This window comes from Macaca nemestrina, chromosome 16, assembly GCF_043159975.1.
Source record: "Macaca nemestrina isolate mMacNem1 chromosome 16, mMacNem.hap1, whole genome shotgun sequence".
In the NCBI taxonomy this organism is placed as follows: Eukaryota; Metazoa; Chordata; class Mammalia; order Primates; family Cercopithecidae; genus Macaca; species Macaca nemestrina.
Window position 1 is genome coordinate 7,155,066 of NC_092140.1, and position 26,999 is coordinate 7,182,064.

At 38.9% G+C, this 26,999-nt stretch overlaps 1 long non-coding RNA gene across 1 annotated transcript in view; it reads right to left on the bottom strand.

Moving 5' to 3' along the window:
- Positions 1-26,999, bottom strand: part of LOC105485328 (uncharacterized) — a 174,888-nt gene that overhangs the window by 124,281 nt on the left and 23,608 nt on the right. The window contains exon 3 of the long non-coding RNA XR_011614597.1: positions 18,661-18,778. This is a non-coding gene — a long non-coding RNA (uncharacterized lncRNA). The remainder of the gene's footprint in view (positions 1-18,660; positions 18,779-26,999) is intronic.

Consider the following 26,999-nt stretch of genomic DNA (forward strand, 5'->3'; position numbering starts at 1 on the left):
AAATGAGGCAATTAGGATAGGCTCTCATAACCCAATCTAATTGGTATCTTTATAAAAAGAAAAAAATAGAAAACACAAAGGAGACATCAGGATGTGTATGCAGAAAGAAAGACCACGTGAGGACACAGAGAAGATGGTGATCTGCAAGTCAAGAAGATTGGCCTCAGAAGAAACCAAATCTACCCACATCTTTGCCTTGAATTTCTAGCAACCAGAACTCTAGGAAGATAAATTTGTATTGTTTAAGCCATCCAGTCTGTGACGTTTTCTTATGGCAGCCCTAGAAAACTAATACAAGAAGGCATTAATTCTATCTTATTAGTCATTGCACTAAATGAAAACGGATTAAATACTAGTCAAAAGGCAGAGATAGGCAAAATTAATTTTTAAAAAGTGATCTAACTATATCCTGTCTTCAAGAGACACGCATTAGATTAAAAAAACCAAAGATGTGGAAATTAAAATGATAGAAAAGTATATACCATGTAAACACTAACCAAAAAGAGGTGGAGTGTGTGTTTCATCCAAAATAGCCTTAAAAATTGATACTACAGGAAGAGAAAACTTATGATAAAGGGGTCAATACATCAAGAAAAAGTAATAATTATAAACATACATGCACCTCAGAGTCTCAAAATACATGAAGTAAAAATTAATAGATTTCAAAGAACAAATAAACATTCAAAAATAATTTTAAGACTTCAATAACAGATAGAAGAACTAGACAGAAGGTCAACAATGAAATACTAGATTTTAAAAACTCTACAGCCCAACTAAACCTAAAAGACTTCCATACAAGAGTCTACTGAATAACAGCACAATACACACTTTTTTCAAGTGCATGTGTAATATGTTCAGTCATTAAAAAAAGTCTTGATAATTTTAAAATGTTTGAAATCATGCAAAGTATACTCTCCAAACACAATTGAATGAAATTAGAAATAAATAGCAGAAGGAAATTTGGGGAATTCACAAGTATGTGAAAGTTAAACTACATATTTCTAAATAACCAGCTGGTCAAAGAGGAAATCATAAGTGAAATTATAAAATGCTTTTAGAAGAATGAAAATGAAGACATCAAAATTTATAGGCTGCAGCCAAAGTTTAGAAGAAAATTTATAGCAATAAATACTTACATTAAAAGAGATTAAAAATCTCATGTAAACATTAAAACCTTTCACTCTAGTAAAATAATAGGAAACTTAAAAATGGAAATAGTAACAGTTACAGCAGAAGTAAATGACTGTACAGAAAAAAATATAAAAAATCAATAAAAGCAAAAATTGGTACTTTGAAAAGAGCAACAAAATTAGCAACCCTTTAGCTAGTCTAACAAAGAAAACAGAGATAAGAATCAAATAATTAAAATCAAGGATAAAAAAATTAAAAAGTCATTACTACCGACTTTACAGAAATACAAGAGATTATAAGAAAATATTATGGACTGTTGTATGCCAAACATATCAGGCAACTAAATAGAACTGACAAATTACTAGAAAGATATAAACTACCAAACATCACTAAAGAAATTGAAAATTTGAATAGATCTATAACAAGTAAAGAGATTGAATTAGAAATTCTAATACTTCCCTTGAAGCATGTACATTAACTTCTTCCCTTGAAATTTTGCACTTGAAAAGTGCAAGCCCAGATATCTTCACTGGTGAATCCTACCAAATATTTAAAGAAGAATTAATACCAATCCTTTACAAAAATCTTCTGAAAAATAATAAGAAAGAAAACATCCCAACTATTCTCTAAGGCCAATATTACCCTAATAATAAAATCAGACAAAGATATGACAAGAAAAGGGAATCACACTCTAGTATCCATTATAAACATAGACACAAAAGTCCTCAATAGCATACTTACAAATGCAATTCAGCACCACATTAAAGGGATTATGCACCATGAAAAAAATGAAATATATGCCAGGAATGCAAGGTTAGTTCAACATATAAATATCAAAGTAATATATTACAGAATAAAAGACGAAAAAAGCACACAAGCAGAAAAAGCACTGGACAGTTTCTCCCATGACAAAACATTTAACAAAGAGGAACAGAAGAAAACTTCCACAACCTGATAAAGGACAACTACAAAAAAAGACAGATGACATTGTACTTAATTGTGAACAAATTAAAGATTTATCACTTAGATGAAAAATAAGACAAAGATGCCTACTCTTGCCACATTTAATCCACATTGTCCCGGAGGTGTTAGCCAGCAAAATTAGGCAGGAAGATTTAAAAAGGCATCCAGATTGGAAAGAAAGAGGTAAAATGATCATGAGAACTAATAAATGAGACCAGCTAGTTTGTAAGTCACAAGATCAATATACAAATATGAATTGTATTTATATACACTAACAGTGAACAATCTGAAAGTGAAATTAAGAAAACTGCAGTTGTCCCTTGGTATCTGCAGGACATTGGTTCCAGGACTGCCAGTGAATATTAAAATCCACACAAATTCAAGTCCTGCAGTGGTCTTGCAGAACCCATGGATATAAAAAAATAGGCCCTTCATATACATGGGTTTCACATCACATGAATACTGTATTTTCAATGTGTTTGGTTGTGGAGACAAAAACCTGTCAATATAGAGACAAACCTGTCAATGCCAACTGTATTTGTTGAAAAAAAATCTGAGTACAAGTAGACCCACGCTGTTCAAATCCATGTTGTTTAAGGATCAATGGTATTCCACTTCAAACACCGTCAAAACAATAAAATACCTAGAAGTAAATTTAACTAAGTGCAAGACTTTATACACTAAAAGCTATAAAACATTATTGAAAGATATCATAAAATATCTAAATAAATAGAAACACATACCATGTTTATGAATCAAATGACAATATAGTTAAGAATGCAAATCTCCCCTACTTGATCTACAAATTCAACACAGTGCTTATCAAAATCCCAGCTGGTTTTTTTTGGTACAAATTGACAAACTGATCCTGAAATTCACATGGAAATGCAAGACAACCACGATAGCCAAAACAATCTTGAAAACAAAGAACAAAGTTGGAGTGCTCACATTTCTCAAATTCATAATGTAATACAGAGGTATAGTAATTAAGATAGTTGAGGTATTGGCATAAGGATAGACATATAAATCAATGGAAAAGAATTCAGCCCAAACATAAACACTTATATTTGTAATTAATTGATTATCAATAAGGGTGCCAAGAATATTCAATGTGGAACAAAATCTTTTCAATAAATGATGCTATGATAACCATATGTCCACATTCTAGATAATAAAGTTGGATCTCTGTATGATATTAAAAAAATTAACTCAAGTCAAACACATAAATGTAAGACATAAATTATGAAACTCTTTGAAGAAAACTTGTAAGCTTAAATCTTCATGAACTTGGATTAGGCAATGGTTTCTTAGATATAACACCAAAGCATAGGCAACAAAAGAAAGGATCAGTTAGATTTCATCAAAATTAAATACTTTTGTGTATCAAATAACTTTATGAAGAAAGTGAAAATATGAATCAGACAATGGGAGAACATATCTGTACATGAGACCTAACCCTGATAAGTTTCTTTCACGGAGAATACGTAAAGAACTTTATGACTCAACAATAAAAATACAAATAACCCAATTTAAAATGGCCAAAAGATATGAACAGACATTTCTCCAAAGAAGATATGCAACTAGCCTATTAAGTACGTGAAGAGATGCTCATCAGTATTCATTAGGGAAATGCAAATCAAATCACAATGTATTACCACTTGGCACCCCCTATGATGACTAACATCAAAAGATGGAGAATAAAAAGTGTTGTCAGGGATGTACAAAAATCAGAACTCTCTGTCATTCCTGGTGGGGATGTAAAATGGTTCAGCAACTGTGGAAAAGAGTTTGACAGTTCCTCAAAACTTAAACATGGGTACCACATAACCCAGCAATTCCACTCTTAGACACCCAAGAGAATCAAAAATATATGTTCACAGAATGGATATTCAGAGCAGCATTATTCACAATAGCCAGAAATTAAAAATAACCCAAATATCTGATAAATGAACAAATAAAATACTGTCTATTCATACAATAAAATGGGATCAATTTTAAAAATAAAGCATTTATCCATGCAACAACATGGATGAAACTTTTTCAAAGTTTACATCATGATAAGTGAGAAAATCCTTACATATGGTCACACGTTGTATAATTCCATTTATATGAAATGTCCAAAATAGACAAATTCGCAGAGACAGAAAGTAGGTTAGTGGTGGCCAGAGGCAGGGTAGAGGGGAGAATGGGAAGTGATTACTAATGGGCCCAGGATTTCTTTCTAGGGTGATGAAAATGTTCTGGAATTAGATAGTGGTGATGGTTGCATAAGGCTGTGAATGTACTCACAGCTCCTGAATTGTTCACCCAGAAAACAAACAAACAAACAAGAATCCCACATAGCTAAATATGGTAAGTGTGGTAGAGGTAATATTTAGTTTTTGAGATGAATTTTGTAGGATGGATATGATTTTGAGCAGAGTATAGTATCAACAAAGACCTAGAGCAGAAAGTACCAGTTGATTTGAAACTTAGAGAGGGTCTAGTTTGACTACATTGTCAAGCCGTTTGAAAAGATAAGGCTGCAAGCTAGAATGAAGTCAGATGTCAGATGACCCTGGATGTCCCATGGAAGTTCTCACAAGGATTAGGGAGGCAGTGCTGAGGGCTTTGAAGGCTGAATGCCTTAGGATAACCTTGCAGGTCAGTTTGAATCCTCACTCCCAGGAATGCTAGAATCACAGAATTTTATCGCCAAAGAAGCCTGCGATACTATCTAGTTCAGTAATTTAAAAGCAGTGGGGCCCATTTTTCAAAAGCAATTTTAGCAGTACGTAGGGCAGATAAAAAGAAGCAGTCCTGGGATCCAGATACCTCCACCCTTTCATTTCAGCTCCCCTCCAGACACCCATGAGGGAAACAGCAGCAGCAGCAGCAGCAGCACAGATATCCCTTTGTTTTAGGGATGAAGACACTGAGAGTCTGAAGATTAACTTGCCTTCACAAGAAAATGGAATTAGTGTTTGTCAAATGTGTTCTAGGTGTAGGGTGAAATAACAAAGTCAGAGATGAGGGAGGGCATGGTGTATGATCAGGGATGTTCAGGAAAAGAATCGTGCCATGTAGTAGGAGCCAAGACAATCGCCTTTCTGTGATGAGGTCGTTTAGGCCCGGAATGAGTTTAAATTAGGCAGTGATGTCACTCCTTACATGAAGGAGCATGCCTTGAACACATCGGCATCTTCCGCAAAGGTCTGCACATGACGAATGAGTCAATGTTCTCCTTGGCTCTGTCCCAGGGCAGCCCCTGTGGCGGCATCTTCCATCTACCCATCAGGATGGGTGAGGAGGGTCCCACTGAAGGAAGCTGGATCACTCTTCTCCACTTCCACCATGCACAGAGTACACAGGGAAACCCTGGGGAGGGATTCCTGAAAACTCATCTCTCCTCTGAGCTCAGGAAGGAGGGCAGGAAGGTTTCCCTTGCAGGCGAAACAGAAAACAGGACTCATTTGACGCTCTTATTTCTCAGTGGCCCAGTAACAATACACAAAGTCCATATCTTGGCCCTCGACTTTCATCTTTTCGGTCAACCACAGATGCCGAAATGAACCAATCCGTTCTATGAAAATAGCACACTGACATTTCCAAGGGATCCCCACCAGTCCGGAACTCCACTCACCACTCCAACAATTGTTGCACACTTAGGTGGTGAGGCCCTCTGAACTTAGTCATGGTCTCAGTTGAAAAGGGGGAAAAGTATATTAACTTATCTGAGAGACAAAGAATTGTGAGAAAGAGACTTCTCATCTGGAAGTGAGAGAAACCTTTTGTCAAATGCTTCCCCATTTTCAATCCCAGTGAAGACACACACAATGGGGAATATTCAAGTCGCCCAAGAGGAGGAAATCTATTTATTTGCCCTGTATTGTTTCTCGTATTAGATCATGATTCAAAGGAAGTGCTGTTGTAACTGTTTGAATTCTAATCATTATAAGACACAGGTTATGGCTGCAGGTGCTGATTGTGAATACAAACAATAATGATACTATGCTGTATTTTAAAATATATAATCATAGCATTATCCAGTAAAACCACGATCGCACTACTGCCTGTCTAATGGGAAACAACCAGCAGCTTAAATGTGGGGACATTTTGGGATTATAGGGCTAATCTTTATTTAATAAACTCAAATAAAAACAGTCCTAGCAAATAACTGCTTGTCATGGTAGAGTTTCCCGGCTCTTTCTTCATTAGACGTTAAAGCTATTAAAGGACTTCCATAAACAGTGAGGTTTTTTCTTTTTTTTTTTTTCCCCCAAGTATGCTCTTCTATTATTAAAGTTTATCTGAATAAAGAATTTTTTGGGGAAATCTATGCCAAAGTATCTTTCCTGAGGATGCAGCACATGGAAAGGTGTAAAACAATTGTTTTGCTAAGGGGAAAAATACTCCTCACATTCACAGCCATGCACTTTGTTCTCATTATCATAAAACGCAATCATTGTCCATAAACTTTGAAAGAAGACATGGAGAGAATGTTTCCATCATTAGGGAAAAATTACTCATCTTCTTCTCCAAGAAGTGGCCAGGCCTGGCAGAGGGGTGTGCGTGCTCAGAGGATGCTGTTGTTTGATCAAAGGCCAGCAGTCATGATCCAGGACCTACTCTGACAGGAGGGGTCAGAGGTGTCCCTCAGAAGGAAGCTGGGTGGTTCCGGTTTTACCTAGGCATCCCTCCGACCATCACCCGTTCGGACTCTTTCACGTTTAACCTCTGCTTCCTTAGTTGCCTTGTTTGTGACACTGTTTTTATTCCATTTGACAGCAGCTGCAGAGAATTCCTGCTTAAATTCCGTGCTCTACTTTTCATGTTCTTCTCACCTCCTTCTGCCAAAAAACTGCATCCCCTTGTTTTTGTGGAGGGCGGAATTAACCAACCTAAAAGAGTCTTCTGGGATAGAGAGCCAAACGCATCTCCTCTGTAGCACCCTCAGCAAGAGATGGGGGTGAATCAAAGCGTGTTTCACATTTTCAAGGAAAATGCCTACTTGAATCAGAGTTTTTTGATGACTTTAATTTTGCTCTTTGCGCCTCCAGTGGAATCGTAATTCCCTTTATGTGGAGGAAAGTGCATTGGCTCTGTTAACCAAAATATTCCAAAGCTGCCAGGTGAAAGGCAGAGGACAGCTTGGCAGTCAGACGCTTATGTAAACGACTGAGTTTTATGGCAGCCTGCACTGGACACCCATGACTCTGTGCCAAGGAGCAAAACGGCTCCATCTAGAAACTTGTTATGATGTTAAACCAAAACATCCTGACCCGTTAGTCCTCAAGGCATTTTTTGTTGTCTTTTCTTAGCTTAGTGAATTGTGTCTCCAAGTGTGGGACAGTGCTGAATGAAATCTAGTTAAATTAAAAGAAATAAATAAAACTGGAGCTGATAAGTTCAAGCTTGTAGCATACCTTGTGACTTCCATATAATCTAATAATTGCATTAGTTAACCTTTTTTTTATCACTTTGATAAATATTACAATAACTTAAAAGATTTAGAGGGCAACCGGTTATCATTTCTAAAAGATGAAAGAAAAAAATCATCTCCATCATTTTCCATTTAGACAAAGATGAATGCTATTTTTTATACAAAAATAAATACTTAAAAAAGTAGATATCACTGGATTCATCACTAACATCTAGAAAATGCCTTCTCCTCTGTGTATAGCAAGTGAGAAGAAATTCTTGTTACTCTCTGTGTTTTACATTCTCTGTTCTTACAAGGTACAGGAATTTAGTTACCAGACCTGGAAGACGGTCTCTAAATTTGCATATTCCAAAGCCTTATCTAGTCAAGACCAATTGCTTGACTCGCTGTGTTATTTGGTTCAAAGCGTTGCTGTCACTATTATTGCTTATGGCCATATCTAGAAGGCAAAGGAAAATGGAGCAGTATCCTGCAGATGATTGAAGTCAACCTAATGCCCTATGCTCCCCAAAAGACAGGGCTGAGAAAGATTATTTGGAGGCAGTGAATAAATTGCCTCAGTTCTCTGCTTTATAAGGGCAAAAGTGGCCTTTCTGGACATGACAGCTCTCGAGGAAAACTCAGTGGTAGGTATAAACTATTTTCACTCTATTTTTTTCCTTCCTTGACCTTTACATCAAGCATAGCACAGGGAACATAGCGGAAAGAGTATCGCTTTTGGCTCTAGAGAACCTGGACTTGCATCTTGTCTCTGTAACCTACTAGCTGGGAGACTTTGGGAAAATTATTTAACCGTATAAGCCTTAATTCTGGGTTCCTCAAATGTAGCAAGTGTAACTTCAAAACCTTGGCGTGTGAATTAAATGATATTTACTTGTAATTTGAATAAATCATTAGGGCAATGCAAGGAAATCATGGATCTACAAATAAAAGTGTGTGCCCTCTCACTCTATATACTCTTATACCCACCGCCTTCAAAACAAAAATAAGAGCCAAGGCAGACAAACAAAAACAAGAACCCACAGTGGCGTCTCTGAGATAGTTCAACATGGTGATATTAATAGTAAGCCTTCATAATTTACTCAGAGACCTTCTCTCTTTGTTGGGTTCTTTCAACAAAACCTAAATTCCTGCTTATCTGTGCTGCCCGGTATATCCTAGTGATCCACAGGAGCCACCGTGGATTTTGATGCTGGCCTTTCCATCCGTGGTTCACTTCGGCATTATTTAAAACAAATTTCCAGTGTAATGAAGCCTCTCCCTTTTGTAAACATAAATTATATTTCATAAGCCTGGGAACATGTAAGTTTGCCAAATCTGAAGCAAGACAGCCTTGATGACTTCAGTCCGTTCTCAGCCCTTGATTACAATTCGATTTCCTTTGGCATCAAAAGACAAACTATTTTAGTGAACAATGTTCTTCCTTTAGCAAGAGTGAGCTCCAGTTACTTGGCAAAGGACCCGTTCATTTGCCAGACAATATGTCCAGCATCTTAGCAATAGCTGAAACACTGAATTTGATTTAAGAGTAACCCAAAGTGAAGAATACAAAAGAAAGTATACAGCTCCCTGCAGGGCAGATGTTAGAAGATTGGTTGGTTAACTGTCATTTCCCCATTGCTGTCTCAGGTGTGATTTTGTGATGAGGTTGCATTTGGGAGTGGGAGCTGTGACTCTCATCTGCCCCTCGACTGGGCATTTCAGTTAGTATGTGTCTAAGTATTCTATTTTATTCAAAATGCTTTTTCTTTCCTCTGATGCTTTCTCAGAATCGCTTGATGTTTAAAACCTCCTTTGTGCTTCCATCTCCCCAACTAGCATTGTTCTTTTAAGAAGCACCTTCAGCTCTTCTGTGTACACTTCAGACTCTGCCAAGTTGCTCTCACAAGAACTTTCAGCTTCTCTCTGACACGTGAACATCTTTTCTTGGGAGTTCATTTGAGGTTTCAGTTTGGTCATATTATCTTACTTCATTACTTGGAGAGTATTGTTAACATTACTGGTAGCTGTATATTAGCAAATTGGTACACCTCCTGTTCTTCCAGGAGGAATTTTCCTTGTGTGTAAGGAGGAGTGAGGAGTATTACTGTTCTCTCACTAGGTGCAGAAAGCAGCCGTGGGACTCAGAGACTCCGCCTACTCCTGTTAACACTTTGCATTTCTTGGGCTTCAGAAAAAACACTGACCACGTAGCCCTGTCTCTGGTACTTTCCACAATGGACCAGTTCTATTCCAAAAAAGAGAACAGTTGTAACAACATGGAATTGTGAAACAGGCTGCTCTGTAGCAAGACAGAAATGTGTGTGCATCTCTCCGCCTACGGGGAGTCAATGATGCCTCTTAATGAGAAAACTATCTTCAGGCTCTGGAACCTAAGCATTCTGAGATCTCTAACCAACCAGAGGTCTATGCGGACCCTTGGTTACCCAGAATTCTCCAACCACATCTGAGCTATAGCAATCTCTCTGTGTCCCAGATTCCTTCTATGGTGCCATTAAAATGTGTCTTTTCTTTTCCCTATGCTCACAGTGTTGCTCTTGGCTTGTCCATGAACTAATCTGATACTTGTATCAAGTTTAAGATATTAGTAGAAGCTAATGTATTAATGGTTCCCGTCTCATGAACCGTATTTGCATTTTAATAGCAGTCTATTAGCCTACTACAGATGATGAGTTTAACCCCAAAAATGTTGCCTTAATTTGGTAAGAATTTTAGGCATCAAGACAGGACCTAAGGAGAAAAAAACATATTTCCAGGTTAAATGGCATTTAATTAATTATGTTGTACAGGCATATATCAAAGTTGGTTTAATTATTTATTATCTAGCTATAGCATACAAATAACATTCTGTGAATTAAATGTCAGAAATGCCAGAATTGTATGTATTTTAGTGTCCTGTTAAAAAATATCAGATCATTACTTCTTTTCATGGTTAAAACTTTTACCACATCAATATCATCACTATCAATTTAATAAGAGCTTGGTCAAAGTGGATTTTGTAATTTTTTTGTTTTTTCATATTATAGTAGAGGATTGATTTCAACAGATACTATAAATTGGATGGGTAGAGGGAAGAGCTATTTATTAATACTTGATCATCTTTGTTCTCATTCTGACACAGCTGAGTAGGTCACCTGACATTTCTGAACATCTCTTAAGTGGGGGTAATTTAATAAGAGTAGAAGATTTCATTTCTGACCTCTAGTTGTTTCTAATCTAGCAAAGACCTTAAGCAGCTATGAGGCAAAGAACTTAGGTGTTATGAAAAGCATGGTCCATGAATGAAACAGACATGATTTCTAAGAAATGTAGGTTTGATTTAATTATTTGGGGAATTAGAATTATTTCCCCAAATATTATTATTGGGGGAATTAGAAATTATTTGGGGAATTAGAAACGATCTCTGTAAAAGTGTATTCTTTTCCAACAATTCTGCATATTCATTATAGAAAATTTGAAAAATGCTGAGTAGTCTATGAAACAACATGTGAGTCGGTCAAAATCCCACTCTATAATGATATGATTAATTCATTCTGTCCAAAAAGCCAATTTACTGAGTACTTGCATCTGTAAAGTACAAGATGCATGTGTACTGTGCGTGTGAGACAGCACTAAATATTACAGAATTGAGATGGTGTCATAGGATGCTACCACGCTTTTTTCAGAGTATTCATGTATGAAATTTTCTCCTATACCACACAACTTTTTTCCAAAAACATATGTCTCATATTTTTGTCCAAAGTGTCCATTGGCATTATTAAAGAAGCTAAAGGGAGAAAACTAAAAGAGCCAATCACATAAATGCTGGAAAACACCAGGTATAGTTAAAGCCACCCTTCTTTAAAAAAGAAATATACTAAAACACACACACAAATGATATTAAAGTAGAAAGCGGCGGTGAACTCTAATGGGATCTATAAAAAAGTACCAGGCAGACAGCATATTGGAACATCATCTAAGGACTCAGAAGAGGACAATATCCATGAACGTTATTAAACAGTTCACATAAGAAATGTTTTCAAGTTTTTGAAATTCTTTATAACAATAATATTGTTTACAGCTGTTATTTCTGAACTTTTTTTTTTTTTTTTTTTTTTTTTTTAGCGAAAGAATCTGATTTATTTAAATGAGGGACCCAGGGCCAGGGTGCAATGGTGATATGGTTTGGTTCTGTGTCCCCACCCAAATCTCGTCCATAACTATAATCTCCATAATCCCCACATGTCAAAGGTGGGACCAGGTGGAGGTAACTGGGTCATGGGGGCGGTTTCCCCAATGCATTTCTCATATAGTGAGTGAGTTCTCACGAGACCTGATGATTTTATAAGCGTCTGGCATTTCCCCTGCTTGCACTCACTCCATCCTGCCATCCTGTGAAGAAGATGACTGCTTCTCCTTTGCCTTCTGCCATGATTATAAGTTTCCTGAGGCCTCCCCAAAAATGTGGAACTGTGAGCCAATTAAGCCTCTTTTCTGTGTAAATTACCCAGTCTCAGGCAATTCTTTACAGCAGTGTGAGAATGGACTAACACAAGTGGCATGTGCTTGTAGTCACAGCTACTCAGGAGGCCAAGGTGGGAGGATCACTTGAGCCCAGGAGTTCGAGACCAGCCTGGGCAACATAGTGAGACCCCACCCATCTCCAAAGTAATAATAATAATTAAAATAAAAAGAACATCTTAAAAAAATAAGTGAAAGACTCCAATACAGAAAATTCAATAAAGGGCAGGGTTGGAGCTGTTGACTCTGGGAGGTCAACAAAACCTCAGCTCTGGTTTCCAGTCAGTAGCTGTAATAAATAGTGAGCTCAGCCTTACACCTTCATTTTCCAGCAACTTAGAAATCGCCAACCACCCTACTCCTTCCCACTCTGAGTTATAGATCACCAGTTTCGTGTTCTCAGCTCTTATGCAGGTAATATGCATATCTGGGGACCCCCAAATTCAGAATTTCACCATAACATTTGGAAGCACCCCTCCAAGACTCCCTTGGAAATCATGAGGGTGAAGGAGTGGACTCTGCTGATGAGGCACGAGCCCACTGGGGTTTGCTGCCAGGCTGCGGACCCTGAATGTAGCAGCAAAGTGGAGCAACCAATACAAGCAAGGTCATCTTGTGCATTCGGCTTAAGCAGGGCACTTTACCTGGTTTAGATATGTAATCTATGTAATTGATCCATTATTGTCCCTGTTTCACCAATATAAACACTGAGGTTTGGTGAGGTTAAATACCGTCAGTCAGCATTGGAGGGAGTATTAGAACCCAGTACTGTCTCATTACAAGCTGCAGTTCATCTCACTAGTACCCCATATATGAGTTCTTGCAATGTCACTTGGGGCAATTCTCTGCATTTTATCCATTTCCATTGGTAAATTTCTTTTGCAAATGAAAAAATTCACAATACAAAAATTAGATTTCAAAACAAATCTAAAACTTATGTGTGGGAAAAATCCTGACCGTGTGGCCTCGGGATTGTAGGACAGGAGTGATTTATTTTGTATGTGTGTGTGTGTGTGTGTGTGTGTGTGTGTGTTTACAAAACAGCTAATAATAATGTAAAAAATAAACAAATAAATGAGGTTTTGTTAAGGATATATAGGTTTGTTAACTTTATTTCTCCATGCTTATAAACACACCACACACACACACACACACACACACACACAAAGACATCACTAAATTCAACACATAAATGTTGAAAATTTACAGTTCATTTTTTCTCTTCATTTCTCAAATTTTCTATAATGAATAAATACTACTTATGTAAATGAGGAGTAAGATAAATATTATTTTTAAATAAAAAATGACAACTCATTGTTTTCTCCCATTTCCTACATAGAATAGGCCAGAATTGAGCATAGTCGAACCAGAAAATATTCCCAGCCAGTACTGGCAGGATTTCTCTCACTCAGAACTGGAATTAAACTGCATTAAAACAACAACAAAAATTGCCAGTTTAAAACACTTTCCATACTGCAGGCACTGTTCCTGGGCTTCATGTGGATGATCTCCTTTAATAACCCAACAACCCTGCATGGCAGATACAACTATCTATTTTCATTTCATGGATGAGGAAACTGAGGCCTAGAAATTTGGCGTCTTTACCAAGGTAACACAGTTAGTGGATGATGGAGGCTGTATCTGAACCCAGCTTGACTGACCTATAGATCTTCTCTCTGACCATAAAGCCATACTTCCTTCAAGGGACAGTAAGGGCGGCACCTAGATGATAAATGCTCCAAGGGGACCTGAATCCACTGCCTATTCCTCTCTGGGAATGTGACATTTCAACAGTTTGAACTCCTGTGCCCTAGGGTCCACACAGATGTTGAGGCTCTTTGCAAAACCATAGTTCCTCTATGAGAAGGATACTCTTGATGCAAGTAAACACAGTTCCAGCACATTTGGCACCAATTTGTTTCGACAGTTCATTTCCTTCCAGGGTAGAAACCAGCTCAATAAGAAAAAGCAAAGCAAAGAAAACAATGTGTACATGCATTATTTTAATTTAAAAAATTATATGTGTATAATATATTAAAATTAGGTAACATATAATTTCTTAAAATTAAAGATCTGAAATTTGACTCAGGGACGGAATCATGGGTTGAATGACTAGCATCACTTCCGTTAACATCTTGATAATGATTTAGAAAAGGAAAAGGGAACAACAATGGTGTCACAATGTTCTTTTCCACGGGAAAGAAAGATTCAATACCAAACACTTATTCACAATGAATGTGAGAACCTATTTTTTTTTAAATAAATCTTCCATGGTGGGAAACATTCATAGTATTAACCAATGATAAATGAATAGAAACTGAAAGGTTTGTGGGCACTCGAGCCTTGGACATGAGCACATTCCCTCACGTGCTTCTCCCGAACAGGCAGGCTCAGATTCTGGATTTGTCTGCAGCAGGATTGGTGGCTCCGATTCAACAGTCATTCATTTATTCAACAAATATGCAGACCACATTCTGCATGCCAGGAATTACACAGAACACACTGTGAACAAGTTAAAGTTTCAGCTCTTGAGGAGTTTAAGTTCTAGTAAGTGAAGCCAACACAAACAAATAAGAATATAAGATAAATGCACGTAGGAATAAACGCTGTAGTTTAAGGAGAGAAAGAAGGTAGAACAGTTGAGGGTAGAACACATTATTTAAGAAGGGATGTTTGGGGAAGATCTCCCCACCAGCTTTTGAGGTGACTTTTGAACAGAACAATTTCAGGAAGTGAGGTGTATAAAGCTCTGGGGAAGCTAAGTCCAGGACGAGGAAGTGGTGGTTCAAATGCTCTGAAGCAGAACAATGTGATGTAGTAAAGAAATGGGAAGAAGGTCATGATTGCTATAAGATCCTAACCCAGTGCTTCTCAAATGGGGTCTGATTTTCCCGCCTTGGGTAGATTTGGCAATGTAGGGAGACACTTGCGATTCTCACACGGTGGGCGTGGGTGGTGAATTCTACAGCATCTAGTGGGTAGATGTCAGGGTTGCTGCTGAACATCCACCAGTGCATAGGACACTCCACAGTCAAGAATGATCAGCCCCATGTCACTAGCGCCTGCAGTTGAGAAACTCTGTTTGAAGCTCTCCTTTCCAGTCTTTCACAGACAGCTCTGTCTGGTCCTGTGATGATGAAGCCCCATGATTAAGGAGACAATTTAGACAAGGGACCAAATACAGGCTCTTGCCCCAGGTTGTATGCATCCTATCACGAGCAAGAGAGGTCACCGAACTGACCATATGTTCGCTAAGTAAATAGGAAGGCATGACATTGAAACAACAGACAATAAAAAGTTTAATATGTAATCGTTTTTACCTTTATGAAGTCTTTAGTCAGTCCCTTAGGGAATATAAAGAACATCCAGTATAAATTCCTTGTCTATTTGGAACCCCCTCTACATTGCCTCCCCTAATTTTGCTGCATGGCATCATTCTGCTTCATATATCATGACACAACCTCCTCATTTCCAATTTGAATCCTAAAAATTCAGCACCAAATAGTGCAATTACCACTTACAGGGTTGAATACAAACCAAGGAGAGAAACATAGCAAGGGGAAGGTAAGGAAGAAAAGAGATAGGAAATGAGATGGGCCGGGGGAGGAGGGTGCAGAGGAAGACATGTAGGAGAGTAGGGCTGACCTGGATGACAGGCATTGCTGAGCGCAGCGAGCTCTGAGCTGTCCTGGTGAGATTCTGTTAGGCCAGAACCACATAAAGGCTGCACAAGTTATTGAGGAGAGAGAAATGGAAAGATTCAAAGGTTAAAAATTCTAGTTTTCATCCTATAGTGTTTTGAATACCTATCAAATGAAATGTGTGAAGTTCTGTGGCAAAAGATGTCTAGGTCTTTGGTGGGATAGTGTATTTTGGGAAACTAGAAAGTCGTATTTTAGGCAAATTATAAAAAAGCCATGCAAGAGTGTGCACTTGCGCCTTGGCATGCATCCCTTTATTTTCTCTCTATTGAAACCATTTCAGACATGGTAACTGCATGCTCATTTACAATAAGCCAGCTGCATTTTCATTCAGGATTAAAAAGAAATGAGTCAACATTGGATTTCTTTTTCTCAGCCCTGGTCTCACAATTCCCTCCTTCAATCACATACCTCTGATTGCTACCTACTTTTCTCCTCTCTGCTGCCCGTCACATTCCCTTTCTTATAAGGTTAAAAAGTGGAGACTTCAGGGGAGAAATAATGGAGGGAAGTGACACCACCAGGAACTGAAGCTAGAAGAAAAGCTTGCAGGTTGAAAAGTTGTGCTCCAGAAGTTGCATCCACTTAAATTAAGTAAAATATAGGTTATTAGTACATATAGATGGTCAAATAACTGTGCCTTATATACCTGCATAGATCCTGTGTATGAGATTTTAAAACTGCTTGAAAATGGAATGTATATGATATTTGTGATTATGCCAATGATATGCACCTATAAGGAATTTCCCACTAAATATGTAAGTAATTATTAAACACTTTACCATGACACTCCGTGACCTGCTAAAAAGAGACCTTCCAGTGATGTGATAGATGATGTCAAACCAGACATTCTTCCCATGTGAAATAGTATTATGTATTTACGGCCGCATCTGTCTAGTTTCACAGCTCATTAACAAGACAGTGCAAGAGGAGATTGCACTCTTAGTGCTTGTTACGTTTACTATCTAGGCCTCTACAGTAGACGCAGACATCCCAGCATAAATAGTACACAGCGCGGATACCTTCAAACCCCCTCATGGATCTTACATGCTGATAAATGCCTCCTCCCATCACCGAGTCCATTTACATTGTCTACAGTTAGGGGGAGCAGAGAGCACACGAATACATGAGATGAAGCGGCTCCTTCAGAATGGGACCAAGAAGTGAAAAATGGGCTCAGCAGAGGCCACTTTATCCCCCGTCAGAGGATGCAGGCTGGTGAATGTGGAATGTGCTAAGATGCATCTGGCGCAGGGTTTAATGCTGGCCAGGCGTGGGTGGGAAAATAAAGCTGATAATGATCCCGTCTAGATTTTAACGGAAAGATTAATCTTGCTTCTGTTTGGAAACGTGGAGTGTAGTTTTTTTTAGAAGGATCTCCTGGGACATGAACTTAATGTGGCAAGGGTCAGCTACACGTGAATCATCTGCCCTCTGCTTTGGCACACACAAGCGCTTCTGCATCGCTGGGAATCCCTGAGAAGGTGAAAGGAAATGGCCTGGTGGGTGTAGCTTCAAAGGGCTGGGGTGGACAGTGCACTGCTTTTCTTTTCCCATCAGTGTCTAAATTTGTCTCCATTGTTTCTTTTTTTTGTTTTTCTCTCTCTCGTACTAAAATGGGACTTTGGCCCAGTGAGGGACAACAATGTCTTGAAGGAGAACTCTGTCCGTGGATGACAGGGTCATCTACATTGTCTGAACTCCATGTGCAACAGAGATTACACCCAGAGAAAACAAAAGAACTACGCAACAGAAATGTCCACGGCCAGTAAACAAGAGAAACTTGACCTCTGTAGCCGGCGTCTTCCTGCGGTGGTTGGAGTTGGCAAAAAATAATTGCTCTACTCCCACCCTACCCCCATCATTAGCCCATCCCACGAGAAAGAGAATCCAGAGAGCCAGGGTTTCCTAAGGCTCAAAGTACTCCTTGGGAGTGGAGTTAAGACTTACAGAAGCTATGTGAGCGGAAATTCAATCAGCACAGTCTCTTTGCACTAAAGGGTACCCAAGTGGCTTCCAAGTATTAACGTAACTTACAGTAGTTCTTCTATTATGACTGGGAGAAATCTGACTCAACATATAATAGAGTACAGTATAGTCCAATATTTTAATTTAAATGGGATATTAGACCTAACTAAAGCAACGGCGGTACGTAAGTCAGTGACCCAGATGATATATTTATTGCTGTTTCATATAGCAAATAACTTTTCATTCATTCAACAAACATTCTCCTATGCCAGGCTTCTAACTCAGCAGTGGACTTAAATCCTAGTATTAGATCTCTCAGCTCCTTTGCAAATATGAGCATTTATGGCTTTAAAAATCATATATCTCCACCAGGTATGGTGGCTCACACCTGTAATCTCAGCACGTTGGGAAATCAAGGAGGTAGGATTATTTAAGGAAGACCAGGAGATCGAGACCAGCCTGGGCAACATAGCAAGACTCCCATCTACACGAGAAAAAAAAAAGATTGTTTTAAATAACCAGGCCTGATGGCATGCACCTGGAGTCCTAGCTACTCAGGAGGCTAAGGCTGGGGGATCACTTGAACCTGTGAGTTTGAGACTGCGGTGAGCTAGAATTGTGCCACTGTACTCCAGCCTAGGTGACAGCGAGAGACTCTGTCTCAAAACAACAACAACAACGACAACAACAAAAAAAAAACAAACCCATATCTAAAAATGTGCCATTCATAAAAGTTAAAAAGTATGCACTATTAACTTATTTCAGAGATTTATAGCCAAAAAAAATTCTCTATAGAAGCATTTGGTGATTGTAATTTACAAGATATAAAGAATGCAAATATTCCAGCCTTGTAAAACTGGATCAAGACTCCAGATACTTTCAGGATAGCCATACATTTCAATACCCTCTGTCACTATTAAAGCATTTTGGGAAATAAAAACAGGGACCACAAAACTGAGCATGACTCAGACATACCATCTGAAGCTTCCAATATCCTGGCGTCTTACAGCTGCTGGCCCATACAGCCTCTTTCTCCTGTGTTTGCTGATGCTATCATTCCTAAAAGCAAGCTGGAAAGGCTGCTCCTAAAAAGCTGATGGAAAATTGATAAGTTAAAAACAAAGAAGATGTTTATACTCTTCCCTAAAGTGAAATTCATAAAAATTTTACTGTTGTTTTTGTTGCAATTCAACTCCTTTCATTTAACTTATTGCACAATATAATTCATGAACCGAAACAATGAGGTTGACTTCCAACATCTGGGAGAATTGAAGGAAGAAGTGACTGTGTGAGCAGGAGGTGATCATCAGGGAAAGAACAAAAGCTACCAAGATGTGCTTTCGCATATCATTCTTGAGGTTCATTTCAAAATCTCATGATCAAACTTCTCATCTTCATACCATGAATCACCTTTTCTGGATACCATGGAAGTAAAATACTTTGCAATGATGGTCGTTTTGCATCAGTTTGTGCTCATGTGCCTGCCATAATGTTCTCTCCCTTTGATTTTTGCAGAGGTATGCTGAATCTGTCATCATCAGGTATTTGGAAAGTAATTTGTAGCCTCTTGACAGTTGGTCTGTCTTTGAGATCCAGAGAGTGTGCAGACAAATATGAGTTGATAAGGCCCAAGTTAAGCAGAGGAACAAGTTTAAAACATATGACAAAGTACATATCAGAGTCATTTTACATGGGTGTTGAAAGTTAAGCAACAACACCCCAAACCAAATTTGGTTGGTCTCCTGAAATCAGGAATAAGTGGTCAAGGTGGAATGCAGGGTTAGAGAAATTGAACATCAGCTTCTTGGGGCTCCAGTGGATTGGCTTGTTCTTCTACATCAACTTCATCCCAGGACTGAGAGAAATACAGACTTCAGAGGCAATGAAATCGATAAGAAAAAAATTAAACACGCAACTTGGGAGAGAATATATGCTGATACTTACCTGATCTTAGGGAAGGAAAATACTTTCTTAGACTAAAACCAACAAAAGAAACGAAAAGGAAAAAACTGCCTACACTTGTCTAATGCTTACAGTGTACTAGGCATTGTTGTATAAGCTTCATAAATACCAGCCAATTTAATCTTTCTAACAAAGACATGAGGTGCACACTATAAATTAATCTCAGTTTACAGCAGAGAAACCCAAGGCAGTGAGAGATAAGGTGACTTACTCAAGGTGAGATAACTTACAAAGGACTAAAGCAGGACTTAAACCCAGACAGTCCAGTATCTGAGTACATACCTCAAACTCTCTGTAACCCATGCTTAGATTTTATTGTCAAAAATGTGAACATCTATAAACTTGCCAAACAGGAGAACATAAGAAGGCAGCAGGTTAATATCTGGAGAGTCTACATTGATGGTGTTTAACTCGGGCTGCAGGGAAAGCAACCGAGGGAATTGAAAAAATACCAATGCTCATACCCCCAATCCAGGCCAGTGAAACCAGAATCACTGGGAAGGGGCCTGGCATTAGTATACTTATTAAAAGCACCCCAGGTGATTCTCATGCACAGCCAGGGTTGAGAATGACTGAGACAGGACCAGGGAAATGTATACCATTATTTTAATTTAAAAAAAAAAAAAAGAACAAAGAGCACCAACAAACCAATCAAGACAAATTTCAGATGAATAATGACAATTACTGTCACTTATATATAAACAGAGGCATATGGTTTCAAAACAGAGTACCGTTCAGTTTCTATCAAAGTAACAAAAAGGCTTTTAAAAATATCTTGATAGTAATGAGACACCCTGTATTAGTACAAGAAGTATGTTAGGCCTAAAATTTGGTACACACTTCCTAGAAGTTGTTAATAAATTATACCTTAAAACACTAAAATTGATTCCGCTTCTCAGGATCTATCTTAAGGAAATAGAGATAGGCATAGACATTCAGGCACAAGCATGTCTGTAACAACATTATTTATAGTGGTAAAATACTGTTAACGTCAAACATCAGGAGAGTAGGTAAATAAATTATTCGTTCACTCACACAGCAGAATGCAGTGCAAGGCAGACATTACGCAGCTCATGCTGGTCGGGAGCTATGCCTATGATGTAATACTGCGAGAAAAAAAGATAACAAAACTACACACTATATATTCGCAAGTTTGTAAATCTATAATTAAAAGACTAGAAGGAAATAAGCAAAACATTGACAATATTCATCCCTATGTTAACTTTCTTCTTATCATCTCTGTAAATTTCAGCATGCTTGGAGGGGCACATTCCAACAGGCTGGGTGACCACTACTCTGAAAAGGTGAAGAAATCCCCCGACACTGATTAGATCATTCTGCTACGTTCCTCAGATATCCTTCCTAATTCTGAGATCCATGACTTTATATCATAACTCAAAGTCTTTCGCCCACAGTGTAGGTAGGCAGAGGTGATATTCACCATGCCAAGACGCTTGGTGAAGTATTTGCCTGCCGTGCTTATAAAGTAGCTTACAGGCCCCTTTTAGCTATTTGCATCTGTTTATATGTGTCATGTTAGTGCTAAAGGATAAGAACCATATGCAGATATTTTCCAAAGTCTAGAAGTAGGATCCATGTCATTGGGTCACATTTCCAAACAACTTTTAACATATTTACGCAAGTTATGAATGTACGCATATATGAATTAGCACTGTATTCTCAAATGGCTTCTAATTCACTTTTATATGAAAATGTGACTTATAAGTTCTGATATTTTAGACACTTCAGACATTTGCAGGCACGTTGCCTCCTACGAAAGACCTCTGTGCTTGTAAGATCAGCTGAAGCTCGAGATGTCTGCACATCTCCCTCTCTATTCCATTTGTGCCCCCTACAAAATAAGAGTGTGTTCTCAAGTTGTTTCTTTTAAAATTAAAATCCCACCCTCAATCCCACACTCTCTCTTCTTACCCCACTCCCTGTCCTCTCACAGCCTAGCTCCTCAAGGAATCTCCACGCCTGCTGGTGTCAGGCTTCTCTTCCAGCCTGCAACCGTAAGCAATGTGTCGGCTGTCCCTATTGACCCCCTAAATCTGCTTTTACAAAGCAAGCTTGTTGGTTGCCAAACTGAATGGACTCTTGAGTTTGCACTCAGCATTGTACTTAGTATGCGGGACGTCTTGTCTCCTTAGTGTGGACTTGCCTCATCTCTAGCCTCAAGACTTCAACAGGCACCTGACTAGTTCACTCACATTCCAGTTATGCCCCTCTGTAATCCCATTCTCTAGGCTTCTGCCAAATTCCCCACCATCATTCTTCTTGCCAAACACCATTTCCACAGTTGAGATCTTACAGCGCCTCCCTACTGTCCAAAAGACAAAATGCTGTTGGTGAACATTCATCCAGTAACTATGCATTGAGTGCTGCACGGTACCAGGTATTTTGTCAGTTTTGGGGTACAGTGGTGTAAATGGACAGGATCTCTGACCCTGTGGAGCTCATAGCTCAGAGTGGGAGACAAATATTCGCTTATTTATGAGCAAACAAAGTGCTGAAAGGTACAATTTCAAACTGTTTTGAGGGTTCTCAAGGAAACAAATGTTATCATAGAAATTAAAAGTCTGGGGAAATGTCTTCAGTAAGAAAGTGTAGACATTTCTCTCTGAGAAGGGGACATTAAAGCAAGAGCTGACAGATGAAACACAGAGATCCAGGTAAGGAATCAGGGAATGCATCACAGGGATCCAGGCTCATCTCGGGCTCTGACACAAGATGGTACTTGGCATGTCCGAGAAGGGGCAATGGATGTGGCTGGACAGTTGAGAGGTAAGGATGGCAAGAGAGAAGCTGATGGAAGTAGCTGGGGGAAAATCGTGCCTGATCTTACAGACCTGATTGAGGAATATGGGTCTTATTTCAAGTGCTGTGGGAAGCTTTTGAAGAATTATAAGCAAGGGAGAGACACAATCTAATTTTGTTTTTAAAATAACCTTCTGGCTGCATAACGACAAAAGAATGTAGAGCAGAGAGGAAGTTAGCTAAAATTGGTGAGAGTCTACATAAATTTCAGTGGCCTAAACTATGGAGGTGGCAGTGAAGATGGAAGAAAACAGACAGGTTCGGAGGCAGTGTTGCAGTGAGGAACGTGCACAGGCAGAAGGAGGAAGGGAGGGCCCATAAATGTCTCCTTGGAGCAGCAGTGAGTGGGAATGCCACTCCTCAGATGGTGAAAATAGAGGGAAATAAATTCGGGGTGAAATTTAAGAAGTTGGCCTTAGCGATATTATTTTAGAGATGTTTCATTTGAGACCTACTGTAGATAATTAGAAATACGAGTCAGAGGACAGATCTGGCTGAACATACAGAAGTTGTCTACATATGAATTGTATTTATAGCCACAGGGAAAGATGGAATCATCTAGCAAGGGGGTGGCAAGTGAGAAGAGAATAGTGAACCAAACAGAGACGTTCCAAATCTTTGAAATACACTGAGAGAAGGTGCTGAAGAGAAGAGAAAATAGGAGAGGATGGTGTGAGAGGAGACAAAGGAAGATGATGTTTTAAGAAAGAGGAATACTCCAGTATGTCAGTAAGATGAAGGTTAGGAGTTAACCACTCAAGATGATAAGGGAAGGGATGAATAAAGGAAGTGACAGCTAGATCAGAAGGATGAATAGATAACTCAGGGAGGCAGAATGATAACTAGGGAGTCTGTATTGGAAACATACAGACCCTCATGGAAATCAAACACATAAAGATTGAAGAAAAGTATTTTCACCAATAAATGAATAAAACTGTTTTTAAAGTTATAATAAAATGTCTGCCAACTTGTATAAGATTGATACTTTATATATTGCTCTTGACATTATAAATAGAAAATAATTTGGCAGTAAATACATCAAAAACTTTGACCCAGTAATTGCACTTTTGGGAATCTAGGCTAAGAAATGAATCTAAAATGCTTATATGCCCCAAGCTGTTCATTCCAGCATTATTTATAATATTAAATAACTGAGAAAAAATAAATAACTGCAAATCATGGAATGGTTATGTAAATTATAGTGTATTCACTTGAAACATTATGCGGTCTAGGAGTAATATAAAAAGTGTTTATGATGTAATAGGAAGTAAATAATGAACAAAAACATATTTAAACTCTGATTACAAGGTAAACATTAATCTATGCTTAAGAAATAGAGACTGGAAAGAAATGCACCCAAAAAATCAAGAGTAGATATATAAGGGAGGTGGAATTATAGATTATTGTTCCCTCTATTTTCTTCCTTTCTTTCTTTCTCTCTTTCTTTCTTTTCCTCCCTTCCTTCCTTCCTTCCTTCGTTCCTTCCTTCCTTCCCTCCCTCCCTCCTTTCTCTCTCTTTTTCTTTCTTTCTTTCTTTCTTTCTTTCTTTCTTTCTTTCTTTCTTTCTCTCTCTCTCTCTCTCTCTCTCTCTCTCTCTCTCTCTCTCTCTCTCTCTTTCTTTCTTTCTTTCTTTCTTTCTTTCTTTCTTTCTTTCTTTCTTTCTTTCTTTCTTTCTTTCCCTTTCTCTTCCTCCCTCCCTCCCTTCCTTCTTCTTTCTTTTTCTTTTCTGATGGAGTTTCACTCTTGTACCCCAGGCTGGAGTGCAGTGGTGTGATCTCAGCTCGCTGCAACCTCCACCACCTAGGTTCAAGTGATTCTCCTGCCTCAACCTCCAGAGTAGCTGGGTTTACAGGCACACACCGCAGCACTTGGCTAATTTTTGTATTTTTAGTTGAGACAGGGTTTCACCTTGTTGGCCAGGCTGGTCTCAAACTCCTGACCTCAGGTGATCCACCCACCTCGGCCTCTTAAAGTGCTGGGATTACAGGCATGAGCCACCATGCCTGGCCCCCTCTATTTTCTATATTAGCTGTAATGTGGTTTGTATGACTTTCATAATATTAATACAAATATTTCTTTAAGATTTTTGGCAATATTATTCTCTTTTGGCCTCATGGATGACACTTCTGTCATGGCTATCATTTTCAATAAGAAGGGAAATATTAATATTTATAATGTTCATATCATAGTTGTGGGATTTTTATTTTAAAAATGAATGCAGGGCTGTCTGTGCTGACTTGTGTTTATTGCAACTTACGTTCCTTGGTTTATTTCATTTGGAAATATGCACAGTTGTGACTTGTAAACGTGCGTTGAGTCTGCCTTGGGTAGCTGGTGACAGTCTCTTGTAAGGTTGTCTCTTTTGGTTTGCTTGTTTCTTTCCTACTTTGTGTTTTCAGTCTTCACTGTAGTTGCCCTACTCCATGAACTGCCCCGCATCTCCTTAAAAACCAAAACCTCAGACTCCTTGGGACGTGAGTACAGCCCTCACTAAATCAATATTTTAAGAACACAAGGCCGGGCGCGGTGGCTCAAGCCTGTAATCCCAGCACTCTGGGAGGCCGAGGCGGGCGGATCACGAGGTCAGGAGATCGAGACCATCCTGGCTAACACGGTGAAACCCCGTCTCTACTAAAAAAAATACAAAAAACTAGCCGGGCGAGGTGGCGGGCGCCTGTAGTCCCAGCTATTCGGGAGGCTGAGGCAGGAGAATGGCGTAAACCCGGGAGGCGGAGCTTGCAGTGAGCTGAGATCCGGCCACTGCACTCCAGCCTGGGCAGCAGAGCGAGACTCCGTCTCAAAAGAAAAAAAAAAAAAAAAAAAAAGAACACAAAGACCACAAAGCTGTCAGTCCTACCTGAAATCACATCCGAAAAGCAAAGACTCAGGTGGCTTCGGGTTCTGGACAGGAGATTTTTTTCTACTTTCAATATATAATCTGAGCTAGCAGAGCATGGAGGAGCCTTTTCTTGTCTCCCATTCAAAAGGACACACCATAAATTGTGTTGCAGTTTTCCTAAAAGTCATTCCATCTACCGTCTAATTTTGGAGAGAACAAACGTAATAATTTCAAATAAATTCAGCCTTATTTATTTAAACTAGAAATTGCAGATGGGGGAAAATAAGGAAAGAAGCCTAAAAGCAATGCTTTATATTTCTATTCTTTTAATGCTTTATATTTCTGATGTAAGTGACCCAGGTGGTGGAGAGAAATGTAGGCATATAGGAAAAAGGGAGGAAGCACAGCCAATGAACTTGGAGATAGTAGGAAGGAAATCCATTTTTTCAAGCCCGATCTCCAACTGGTATAACGGGTTTCTCCTACATTCTCATTAAGCTGCAACATATTATCGAAAATTCTTATGTCTCACCCTTCTTGGAGCACAAAACACTGTAAGGCAATTTTAAAACATGCTTTCTCCAAGGTGAAAGCTGACTGGCTCAGTGAACAGAGCAACCAAAAAAAAAAAAAAATCTGATTGAAGCTAAAAATGACATAAATCACATAGAACTATAATTTGCAAATTCATTGTATGAAGTAATTAATCAAAGCACGGCTGAGTTTTAGGAGTTGAGACTTTGATCTGACAAGTAGAAGAAATCTGGTGAAACTGGTGGGATCACGCTGCCGCGTTAGGGCCTAAAATGTTTTTCCATGCTAGTCACAAGTTTAATTACTTCTTCTTTTTCTTTTCTGTTGACAGTCCCAAATTAAAATAAATGGACCACATCGAGACAAATTTAGGATGCATGTAGTGCTTAAGAATATATTGTTCCTGGTACAGGAATAGCTTGAAACTCATGTTTAGGTTTGCTCCTTTCATTTCTTTTAAATGGTGAAAGGGTGGAGGGAGGGATCACGTGGGCAATGAAAGAAAGTAAGCAGGCGATTGAAACCGCTACTCCCATGGATTGCTAGGGTGAGGTGGGCATTTCTCGTTGTGCACTCTCTTTATGCACAGCAGCGTGAAGGTCTGAAAGGGAAAGATAGCCAGGGGGAAATGGAATAGACAATGCCCTGTGGTCACGCGGTGTATTAAGCCAATTCCTTTCTAAGTGCAGGTAAATCGTTTTATATTTAGTGACAACAATCGACCATATTACAAATTAATGAGGGGTCGGAAGCTTGGAGATTGTCTGCCCACACATTTGCCATCATCGTAAAAAGAAATAGACTACTCAAAGCTTGAGGCAAGGAACTATCTGTAGACAGCAAGCTGGAAAGTCCTGGACACGGTGCACAGCCAGACCCATTTCAAGGAGGCTGTTTCAGGATTTCCTCTCAGCCTTCCCAGCCCTTTCTTGAACTCCAAGTCAGCATTCTCACTTTCTCAGAATCCATCATCTAGAGAGTTCTCATGTCACTCGACCTTCTTGTTTTCAAATATCCAGTTTCCTAGTATTTTCCCAAGACTCATTGTATCTCATTAGACTGACTTGGAAGAGAGCAGCAATCCACCGCGATGGTAAACAGGAAGAGAGCTGCCCCGTCAGAGCCATGGGCTGCTGCCTTGTGGTGTTTAGGCTTGTGA